General features: G+C 35.4%; 1 protein-coding gene across 5 annotated transcripts in view; it reads right to left on the reverse strand.

Moving 5' to 3' along the window:
• Positions 1 to 11,782, reverse strand: part of LOC150093785 (protein turtle-like) — a 264,493-nt gene extending 252,711 nt beyond the window's left edge. For all 5 annotated transcript variants that reach the window (XM_090412675.1, XM_090412672.1, XM_090412674.1 and 2 more), the window contains exon 1: positions 11,607 to 11,782. The gene's annotated coding sequence lies outside the window, so the exon portion shown is untranslated. The remainder of the gene's footprint in view (positions 1 to 11,606) is intronic.
• Positions 11,783 to 12,330: the final 548 nt, after the last annotated feature.

Raw genomic sequence — 12,330 nt, forward strand, 5'->3', positions numbered from 1 at the left:
TCATTTTGATCATCCATTCAAGATATCCGATTAAGTTATTTTAGAAACTTATTAGAATATTAATCCTCTGTTTAAAAAATGCTAACAAACAAACTTCGTTTTTCTGAGTTACGCAACGCGTTATATCTGCAAAGTGAGCAATTAGCGGACACCTAAAAATGAAAGCTTGATAGCAAAAACATCAAAGTTTTCGGTGCATCGTTAATGTTAGCGTGCGGTGTGTGTGTGTGTGTGTGTGTGTGTGTGTGTGTGTGTGTGTGTGTGTGTGTGTGTGTGTGTGTGTGTGTGTGTGTGTGTGTGTGTGTGTGTGTGTGTGTGTGTGTGTGTGTGTGTGTGTGTGTGTGATTGCTTATTGAGCGATCATTAAATAAAACGAGGCACTTTATTTATTTCTGAACCAATTAACATCAGTACAAGTCACACGTATAAAACTGGATTTGAGGAAGACATTTACCGAAGAATAATCTCGAATAGTTTTGCTACTCATAATTAACCGTTAGGGTTAGTAATGCACGGCGACAGAAACAATTTTTTTTCAGAAGAGTGAAGTTTTTAGCAGACAATAATTATCTGTGTTTTTAAGGCTGTGCGAGATAGTGTTGTTAATTATTCATGGATTTAACCAGGGAGTTTGTGCAGTGGAAGGTATATTTCCAGCAATTTCCTCTCTGTAATCCTGGTAGCTTATTGAGCTGATAAGACCAGAAACATTACGAGCTTTTGCATTTTCTCGATAACGGAGGAAGAGACAGAACTAAAACCCTGATTAGAAGGGGAAATTCTTTGATGTCTATTAATCTTCCGTCCAGCACAGCCGTTAGCAGTAAAAATAAAAACTTTATCGATGCTTAAAAATTTTATATTTAAATATGCTGAGCCTTATTTTTTTCGGTCGTCTATAAGAAACGTGATAATTAGCTCAATTTGAGATCTTTTTAAACTCGTTCTCCGCATATATTAATAGGATACTGTCAAGCATCCGTATGAGAAAAGGGAGAAAGAATATCTAACTGTTAAAAGTAATCAAAGTTGGGGAGATATTTGCTTGTTTATCACGTGATTTGACGGGTTAATGGAAACCTGGAATGGCTTCATTTGGTATGATACATTCAATAATCTCCCGCAAATGGTTTGCTGCAACTAATCCAGACATCTACATCTGCTTACCATAAATATGGATTTCTAAGCGGATTTACGACAGAGAACAGAATGATATTTACAGAAACTTTTCTTCATACTTTATTGCATCTTACATTATTACTCTTTATAGAAAAATGTGTTGGCATAACTAGAGTTTGAAATAAAATGTGAAATGCAGCAAATCTGATTGCTAGATTTCAACTTCAATAACATTTAGTGGGTGTGGAATGGGCAAAAGAGCAAAGGTCATTCTAGGACTCAATAAACTTTTTATAAGGATCTTTACAACAGAAGGCGAGTCCGATCATGTGATCTCATGCGGAGGAGGTACTGCTTTTTTATCTTCTCTAAACTTGGCTTTTTGAATCCCTCAAAACCAAAAAATAGGCAAGATAATACATGCAATTAGCAGACATAATAAAGTGGTTACATCCTTAGCTGTTAGAGGCATAATTTCAATCCCCTAACTCATCTACCTAGCTTCTTGTTAAATGCTAAATTCGCCTAAATCAGGCATTGATTGTACATCCTATTAATACAAATAAAAAGAGGAGTTAATTGCGGCATTTCATGAAATGCTGCGATGAACCTTAAACATTCAAAAATCAAATCATGCTACTCACCTCTACGTATGACCACATTTCCATTCTTCCATCCTCGTATGCTCTCATATCATTGAGGAAACAGGCGATACAAAAGTTCTTTTCATCTATCAACATCAGTTAAATGCTGTGTTTTCACTTGTGGTATATTGAAAACGTTTTCACACCTTCTCCCGCTGGATGATGGATCAAATTTGATATTACTAACTGAATTTTGGATGCTACTGACTTACAGTTTGTAAAGAATCTCTTTGAATACGATATACAAGATTTATATGATAAAATTTCCATGTTAGAAAGAAATCGACATTTTCTGTTGAGCTATTCTGCCAAACCTTTTAAATGAAATGTTAATTTCTAGTAGATTAGCAACAACGTATTGATAAAGTTTCCAAATTAATACTGTATTAAATTAAAGCCCACAACGTTTAAATGACTATTTTCACCACACAAAGCTCTGCAGCTTAGTGCTATACAGTCCCTGAAGGCGGGAAGTAATTATTTATCCATGTGATCTCAATTAGCAATGAACAATGCCTTGGCCTACATAACTCGGCTCAAACGTACTCATTTCAGCTCTAAGTGAATGCGTCTCTAATATAAGGGGAGAATCTGATCTTATCTGAATACATTACGAAATATGCCATTTAGTTCGACTATTTGATAATTACGATCTCAGGTTTGTTATCGAGGACAAGCAGTTATAAGATTGGTTGTGTGTACTCTTACATACCCTTAGGTGGAACATCGTGCATTTCCTGATGTCTAGAAAGTAATAGTGAACTGTTTATTTTACAAATTCTCCTACGACGTGCGAGATATACAATCTTGTCACGAACCGAGGGCATTTTGTTATTCTACGTCGATTAATATTTGATGACACAAATGTAACTATATCTCCCGTGCATGATAAACAATTTAACTGTCACAGAAACAGAACTAAACACGTTGCTTCGATCTCTCTCTCTCTCTCTCTCATTGTTATGTTGTTTGAATTGGAAGTGGAAACCCATTGGCTACAAAACAATAGCTATTGCATATGTAAACAATCTCCTAATTTCACGAATTCTGAACCATATACTGTTAATATTATTAGATATTGTTTACTGCATAGGGTAGATTTTCATATAGCTTTTCTCCAAGCTCTCTCTCTCTCTCTCTCCCTACTGTTATTGGTTTGATGGCTTAAAACGAATGTGATGTCATACATACATTTATTAGGGGTTAGTTGATTTGTCATATAAAAACAAATCTACTAACACCATTTTATTTTCCTAAGGGAGTTTTCCCACTCTTGCAGCCTTAATTGGAAATCCATAGGTAACTGATTCCCCCCCCCCTAGAGATAAGAGAAGAGAAGTGGCGATATTTCTAACTGGTATTTATATGTTCTGCGGTCGGTTTAGCTGAGCTTCGGGATTAAAATTCGAAGTTTCTTTTTTTTTTTTTATGTTGAGTCCATACACGAGAGGTGTTGATCAACTTATAGTACATCAGTACCACATATGAGTAACCGGTTAGGAAAGGAGGAACTTGTTTATATTTGATTTAAAAGACTGTATTCCTTGGGAAACGGAAATACAATGCACAGTCAGGGAAAGAATGTTCATTATACAGCAGTAGCTGTGATGAAGGAGGAGGAAAAGAAACTTGTTCTATGGGTTTCAAGGTGCACTGTGAAGGGATGTTGAGCAGCAGCGCTACACTTGTGCCAACGAGCTTAGTAAAGTGAGAGAATTATTGATGCTATTTCAGATGAACATTTCCAATAAAAATATTTAAAGAATACACAAATTGCCGAAACCAAACGTGTGTGCGAAAATGGGAGGCGGGAGTTAGTAAGAGATGGGTCATTAATCAATCTAATTGTTCCCCTCTGTATTGGGTCAATCATTTTTCCAAATGTGAGAGCAGTATTCAATGGATGGGCGGGTTTGTGATTTGCATAAAGTTAACAAGCTGTTCAGAGGTTAAGTAACGTTTGAGCGAAAGAAAGATCCTAGTATTTTAGAAGCTGAGGATGCGGTTGTGATGTGTTTATGCCAGGAGAGATTTGATGTCAAGGTAATTCCAAGAAGAGAAATCTCAAAATGTCTGGAAATGTGAGTGTTATCAAAAAATAACACTGCGAAAAATGTTTCTTTTTTTTGTGAGAAATAAGACAGAACTGGGTTTCACTAGCAATGAAATTGAGGTTATCTGAACTCCATTGGAGGATGGCTTAGAGATCAGAATTGAGGATGGAAGAGGTTTGATGCTCTATAAGTTGCGGTTGTTTGTAGAATAATGTTTATCAAATAAAAGGAAGGAGTGCAATGTGTTGTCATCTGCAAAACTGTATTTTGGATTGGAGGTCAACTTAAGTAAGTCATTGATATATAGCAGGAAGAGGGTTTGTGAGAGAACAGAACCTTGGGGAACCTCGGCATTAGTTGAATGGTAAGAGGATAAGGAACCATTCACAACCACACATAGTGTGAGTCCAGACTAAAAGTGGAAGTTTGCTTAGTAAGTGTTTGTGCCAGACCCCGTCCAAGGTTTTGGAGATATCAAGAGAAACCACTTGAGATTCACCTCTCCATGGAATTTATCCAGGGATAGATGATATACAAGTATGGGAGTAGATCTGTTGGTCGGCAGCGACGAAATCCATACCGATGGTCGTTTATTAGCTGGGTGCCTTTGAGATAGCGTAGTAGTTGGGATGGTTTTCTCTATTACTTTAGACAATACTGAGGTCAGTGAGATAGTCAGTTAGACGGCAGCGATTTGTTGCCCTTCTTGGGAATGGTTGAAGATAGGCCAATTTCCAATCTGTGGGATAGATACCAGTGGAGTGAGAAAGTATATACAGAACATAGGATAGGAGTCAGTTCTGGTGCACAAACCTTCGGGACAATTGGAGGAATACCCCATAAAAGAAAAAAATGCATATCACTCACACAGACTAATTCTGAAAGTGACTGAAAAACTTCCAAGTCAAGCATGATCTTTGGTCCACACTTAGCATTAGGTAATTTAGTTTCCATAATCTCTCGCGCTAATGTAACTTACTTTATTTTTCAAGGAAGTAAGTTTGTCTTATGTGATGCGTTTCAATGTTTTAATAGCTAAAATATTTATTGAAATTCTAGAAAAAGCATATACTTTTATAGGTTTCTTATTTAGTATATTAAAATTACGACAATGAGCTCAAACCTGTTACGATTGTGTCCTCTAGAGGAAATCAACTGCACTTCGAATAACCTGAAAGTAACTTGGGCAGTTACGCACTTGCATTCTGCAGGAGTATTTTAAGAAAAAAAATTGTTGTCAGTATCCAGAAGCTATCCACAGGAGAAAAGAAAGATTACTTAGAGGGTGTTTCATGGCAAGTCATCAACTATCATCTTATCCAACGTTATCGCTCCTCATATCACTTTATGATCTTTTATACAAAAAAAATAAAAAAATAAAATTCTCTCTCTCTCTCTCTCTCTCTCTCTATATATATATATATATATATATATATATATATATATATATATATATATATAGAGAGAGAGAGAGAGAGAGAGAGAGAGAGAGAGAGAGATAATGTAGTTAAGATGATATGGTTAGCATTAATTACGTTTGTGGAGCCAAGTAAGCCTTTGAGTATAACACGTTAAGGGAAGATATAATAATAATAATAATAATAATAATAATCATTGACCTGCGCTGTCTCGGTGACCTTTAGACTTTCTTCCCATTAGCGACTATAGTGCGACTTTCAAAATGGCGACGTCCTTTGTTCTTCGCTGGTTAGTGACTGCAGTTCGCTCTATGACTTTCAACACTGAAAATTTGAATATTACTTGTTAAGGGAAATTACATCCCATTTTGTTTCTTAGCCGAATAAGAAACTCAAAGAGTTTCAAACCGAATATAGAAACTATATAAAGTTCGGCGATTCCAAGCGTAAGCAAATACCTGGATAGTGCAGCACCTGACCCATTTGGTAGTGCAAGCTGAGGCAGCTCATAGCAAGGGTGGAGCAAGCTAGCCGAACTTTATATAGTTTCTATATTCGGCATGAAACTCTTTGAGTTTCTTATTCCGCTAAGAAACAATATGGGATGTAATATCCCTTAACTTAAATAAGTTCATGTCACCGAATTGAAGCCTTTGGCTCTTCATATAATTAGTAATTTATTAGGGCACCGTCTTGGCAATTCTCATAGAAGGGATGTAAGTTCTGTTCGCTACAAATTTGGTATTAACTAGGTTAGTGATGGCGAACCTTTTTACCCAGGTGTGTCAAACATCTTTTTTAAAAAAAAAAAAATATTGACGTTGTTGATGTGCCACTTGCATACATGCATTATAAATTTAACTACTTAATCATAGATGGTGACTTATACATATCATATTAGGCTATTTATTTAATAGGACATTGATATACAATCTATGAATTCATATTATACAATTAATTTAATAAACTGAAATTACTGAAATTAGTTTTTTTCATCAGAATACCAATATTTTTCAAGATCCAAGGTGTGTCACCTGAAACTCTCAAGTGTGTCAGTGCTGACAATCGTGTTATAGGTTCGCCATCACTGAACTAGGTCCACCTACTCGCTGATGAGACCACAATGAGGGTGGAAACCAGGGCGGATCTGGTTTTGAGAGGCTCCACTTGGAGGTATGTTTTTGCCTGTCTCTGAGTGGGGCCACCGCTGAGATTATGGCTCTGCTTGGTGTTGGGGTGAGCCTGCCACTGGGTAGAGCCAATGCTGAGAAGTTCTTCTCGGTGACGGGGTGAGCCTGTCATCGAGTGGAACAACGCTGAGTTGGGCGATCTTTCGGGATCGTCTTATTTTTAGAGCCCGCTTCACCTGAACATAAGGTTGAAACCGGTATGGGTAGTGACTTTCTCTCATAATGTAGAACAGTAATACAGCTCCTAGGAGCTAAGTTCACATTATGGGCAAATACCAAGAATAGTGATCGGAGCTTGCTATGAGTTGCCTCAGCTTGCACTACCAAATGGGTCAGGTGCTGCACTATCCAGGTATTTGCTTACGCTTGGAATCGCCGAACTGTATATAGTTTCTATATTCGGCATGAAACTCCTTGAGTTTCTTATTCGGCTAAGAAACAATATGGGATGTAATATCCCTTAACTTAAATAAGTTCATGTTGCCGAATTGAAGCCTTTGGCTCTTCATATAATTAGTAATTACTTATCCGATTTTGGTGATTTAAACCTCCCTGTCTGCAGCGTGACTAGTACTAGTAGAATTAAATAGCATCACTTTCAAATTATAGACATCAGTTAAAAACTACTTTAAACCTATAAAACCAGGAGCAGCGATAACAACGTGCGTGCGTCCATCTGTCTACACAGCGCCTTCTGTCAATAATGATAATTATTGACAGAGAATAATAATAATAATATTAATAATTTGCAAGGAAACTTACTTTTCTTACCTATCTTACAGGACCATTAATAGGAATCAACTTTTAGTTTTACAAGTTTTACAGTAAGATTTTGAAATCACTATTTGATTTTTCAGTGTATTTCAGACCTAAACTTTCCAAACAACAAGCGATGTGAGCAGCTAATATAATAAACAGAATTCTTCAACCATACTATTATTAACGGTTTATGTGCTGCTCAGTATATTGTTATTGTTCACATTTGTTAAGTAATATTTCCTGCTTACTTATTAATATTATTAGCACGAAGAAGCAATCAGTCTTGCTATGTGGAAAAGACATGCCAGTATTCTATTGTTTATTATGTAACTACAATAAAATCCTGGGCAATTAGTTGTTTCATCATACTGGCCTGATTAAAATAACTTGGTTAGTTTTTTTTTCCTTGTTTGTTTTAACAAGCACAGGCTTCCAGGTTTTTTTTTTTCAGTTCTTAGTAACATATGGAGATCACAGTGAAAGTGTGAAAACGAATTGGTTTGCTGTTTTGATTTAAGGACTCAGCAACTAGAGCTACGAGGTTCTTCTGACTGTTTATCTGTTTTAAGAGATGAACCATGCAACCTCCATATAAGACCGGTTACTTCACATGTAACTGAAAAGACCTTATAAATGTTCATCGCGTCCTAGATAGGGTTGTCCAAACAAAAGGCATCGCCGATAGCTATGGAGTCTCCTGGCTAATTACTATAATTCATCTTGAACACATCAGTATTGGGTGTGGACAGTGAAGGGGTCCTGGCGAGAATTGGGAAGTATTACTGAAAATATAGACTATATCAGAACACCAGAAAGAAACAAAAAAATCATAAATTTATTTTGAAAACCCAAAAGTTAGCTGCTTTCATTCAAAGAGTCAACTGAATCTGAGAAATCATTATCCCATCTAGAAAAATTAACTATTTTAAACTCATTAAAGAGGAATGAAAAACTATTAGGATGCAAAGGAATGATGTAGTAAGACTAAATATTTCATACTTTTTCAGCTGCAAATTCCTCAGCGACAGTAAAACACGTACCCTTTAGTTGTAAATAATTTGTGTTAATTAAACGACACAAAAGATCAAGACTTTTGCTTATAAATCATTTATAAAGTTTACTCGGTTTTTTAATCCTACAAAACTTATAAACCAGCCAAAGGACACACACAACTCAACACATTCACCATATGCAATGTACTGGTTTTATGGCCTCAGCTGGTTTCCTTGGACCTCTAATCTAAGCAATCCTAATCTACATTTGCTAGAAGGAATTTGGGAGAAGAAAAACAAGAAAAAGGAATGGGGAAAAAGAATAGGGAAAAAGTAGAAATATGAAGATAAAATTAAATGATCAAAACAGTAAACCATATTGGCTCTTTAGAAAATATTGGGGGAAAATATAGAGTAGTTCCTGCAATGACAATTTCTACTATCATCACTCTATGATGATAGTAGAAATGTTCAAAATATTTGCTTTGATAAATCTCCAAGACAATATTTTTCTAATCACGTGAAGATGCAAGAAAATTACAGCAGAAAACTATCATGTTCATTTCGTAATTACTGTAAGATTAAAAAAAACAATGCGCACAGGTAGTTGCAGAACTTACAGTGCAGTTCTATGCATGACATGAAAATAAGAAGAGAGAAAGAAATCTAGGTGATGTTTTAATTTAAGGACCAGACAGGTTCTGCTAGTGTTTTGAAAGGCATCAACAAAACTTAAACTTTAGTTGTCTTATCCTAAATTATTATTATTTTTTTGAAATTATATAATGGATGAGTACTGGAACTTAATCTATATTCACAAATACTTTATTTTACATGTAGCTCACAGTAAATATAACTCATTTAACTGACAAGCATTATAATTTGCAGTTAATCAACCTGGCAATTCTCTACTTTAGTGAAATTGTAACACTTACTAGCTAATCTGATGCTAGTTAAAAAGATATATTCTAATATTTATAAATACATAAAGTTTTAATGCATATAATTACTATCAGTACTCTCAATAAAATTATATATATTTAAATCTGAAAGGATAATAAAACGTTTAATAAGAATTGCGTAAAAAAGTAATTCTTCGTAAAATGGATATGCATTATATATTTAATATTATGCATGTGAGTTGTATTTAACGGATACGTTATAGATAGATGTGTATCTGAATTTTCATAGCTTATTAAAGTTATATTTAGATATAAAAATACTTCGATTTTTTTTATTCAGTTATAGTTATATTTGATGTGGTTTGGTTACGTTATATTTAGGTTTTTGGTTAAATTATAGTTACATTTTAGTATATACTATATATTTTAAGACTTAGTTATATAATTATGGAATATTTAAATAATATTTTGTTTTAGATTTTGAATTTTAAATAAGAAAACAAGACATAACTAAGAACACCTGTCCAAAATTTTTAATAAAACTCCTTAAAGATGATACATATAAAGATAGGTGTTTGGCAGTGAAACGACCGTGAGATGCGGTGATTAATACCCTTGGAGCAGGAGTTCCCAACCCTATGCCCGCGAGCACCATGGCGCCCGTCGACCAATTTGTGTGTGCCCACCGCTGTTCAGCCGTGTGCCGTATATAGTTTGAAATAATCACGCAATAATTCATGGCATGCTATACTATATGACGCATGCGTTAATGACACATGACGAGTATTAAACGCATAAAATGTAAAGTAGACGCGCAGTCGAAGTTGTTCATTCCAGTTTAAGAACTGGAATATCATCATATTCTCCTAATTATGAAGCACTGGCCAATGAAATGCAATGCCAAAGATCGCACTAACTTACATATATATATTTAAATTTTTATATAATGTAAACTTTTAAGTAATAAAACATTTGATTATAATGTAAACTTTGTATGTATTCATTTAACAAAAGAATTCAAAATATTTGCTTGAAAAAATAGATGGTGCCCGTCGCCCTTCCGGTATTTTAGAATGTGCTTTAGGAAACAAAAAGTTTCGGAACCTCTGCCTTGGAGGGTAATGGATGGCAATGCTGTAGCCAATGAAGTTCTAACTGAGGCTCGGCTATTGCTGTTCCCTACACTGTCCTCTACAGATAACGGGGAAGATGAAAAGCATTCTTGCTTCGCCCCTTTAAGCCAGTCCTTATAAGGATAAGGTTAGGTGTTATGAGATGAAAACCCTGGGAGGGTAATGGATGGCAATGCTGTAGCCAATGAAGTTCTAACTGAGGCTCGGCTATTGCTGTTACCCTCCTGCCATGATCAGAGCTTTAATAGCTCAATAACACCCTATCTCTACACTGTCCTCTACAGATAACGGGGAAGATAAAAAGCATTCTTGCTTCGCCCCTTTAAGTTTCATTCTTGCTTCGCCCCTTTCCAGTCCTTATAAGGACTATAAGTTAGCTGTTATAGTAATATGCAAAATATATTAAAATGAAAGAAAGCGAAATCAGTCTTCATAGATTAAATGTGTTATCTACTACCATATGCTCACAATTACCAAGTGCCCACTAAACCCCTTCTTTTCATAACACATACCAAAACAGATAAAGGAAATAAATCTAGGACTCTCAGTCCATCATTCAGAGCAAATAGCATGTTTTATGGTTGCTATATGTATAGACATATTTATTATATATAATAATGAACAAATTATATGCGCTTGTGTATATGTATAAATATTTTTATGTCCGGGCTTTGTTTATTTTTTTGACCTACTTATTATATATTATTAGTGGTGTACGCATGCATTTTGGAGGTTATTAATGAACATTGCATGTGCAGAATAAATAAATAAACAAAAATAATTAAAATAATGTATGAAATATTTCCGTTTATAATATTTTTATTTGACCTGTTATACCTCTTATTTACATTTTTTGTTTCAATAATTGGTAAAATGTCAGAGTTTATAATATTTTTAGATATTTTACTTGATATAAAATTAAAAGAAAATATTTTCCTCTTGGCCTGGATTATCCATAACAGAAGGAGGTCACGGAATTTATTCAAATAGCGATCAGCTTGTAGTTCGAAACCCCTGGGGGGTATCTCTAAAGAATAAATATACTCTAAAATGCATTCATGACATCAACGATTCTAGTTTGAGCGATAAGAAATAGAAATTAACAAAAGTTAATCCACGCAAGCGAGTGTTTTGCAAGCACCCGCAGTTATTGCGGTGAGCGAACAATAACATCGTCTGTGAAGTATTTAACAATTCCGAGCATAATTCCACAGTACTCTCGTACCCAATAACTGATTGCTAAACGATTTGTAATCTCAACACGAAATCAAAGGTGGGGGAAGAGAGAAAAACCCTACAGCAAAATGACATTCCTTATATGCCAAAGCATCATTTTATCTTCATAAAACTCAATAAGATTAAGAGAATAAAGCAGTAAGATAAACAGACACCTACCTTTAAAGTTCTTTTCTGCTTATTCCCATATTTACAATTTTCTACGGCACGACATGAAAAAAATATAAAAAAAGTGCGCACTCAATTTTCAGTCTTAGCACGCCTTTGCTGGTCGAAGCGATTTCTTCTTGTGACGTGGAGCTCTTTACATGACGTCCCTAGTACGGTGACTGAACTTTAACATCCCTTCACCCCAGCTCACTGCGTCTCACGTTTTTCTGCCTTGAGATGAAACTTGTATGTGCAACCAAACGATCGGACTCGCACAAGAAAAAAAAAAAAAGCGCCCTGCATTTCTTAAATGCACTGGAGGAGCCAACGAATTGCCATTTACTTGAGCACTAAGTCAGCACATTGGAACCTCTGCAATCCGCGAATGCTCTTTTCCGCTTAATTGCTCGATAAATAACTATTTCGTAAAAGTTTTTTTTTTTCATTCTTTCTTTTTTGTAAAACGTTCCAAGTAATTATGTGGCACCAAAAAGAATGGCCATTCCAGCCACGAAAATAGTGACTTTGCTACGCCTGTTATATATTTACCATGTCTACCTGTGGGGTAAAACTAAAAACTATAAAAAGCATTATATGTCCTTGAACCACTCCTTTCGTCACGTGTGATTATATTGCAAAAATCTGCCTTCGGCTCTTCTCCGGCTACTACTAACTGCTTAGACCACTTCGTTGCGCGCCTTTCTAGAAATTGGCAGTGTTCGCCGCCTGCTGC

The sequence above is a fragment of the Typopeltis vanoorti genome, chromosome 23, assembly GCF_054136105.1.
Source record: "Typopeltis vanoorti isolate ZY-2024b chromosome 23, IOZ_Tvanoo_1.0, whole genome shotgun sequence".
Classification (NCBI taxonomy): domain Eukaryota; kingdom Metazoa; phylum Arthropoda; class Arachnida; order Uropygi; family Thelyphonidae; genus Typopeltis; species Typopeltis vanoorti.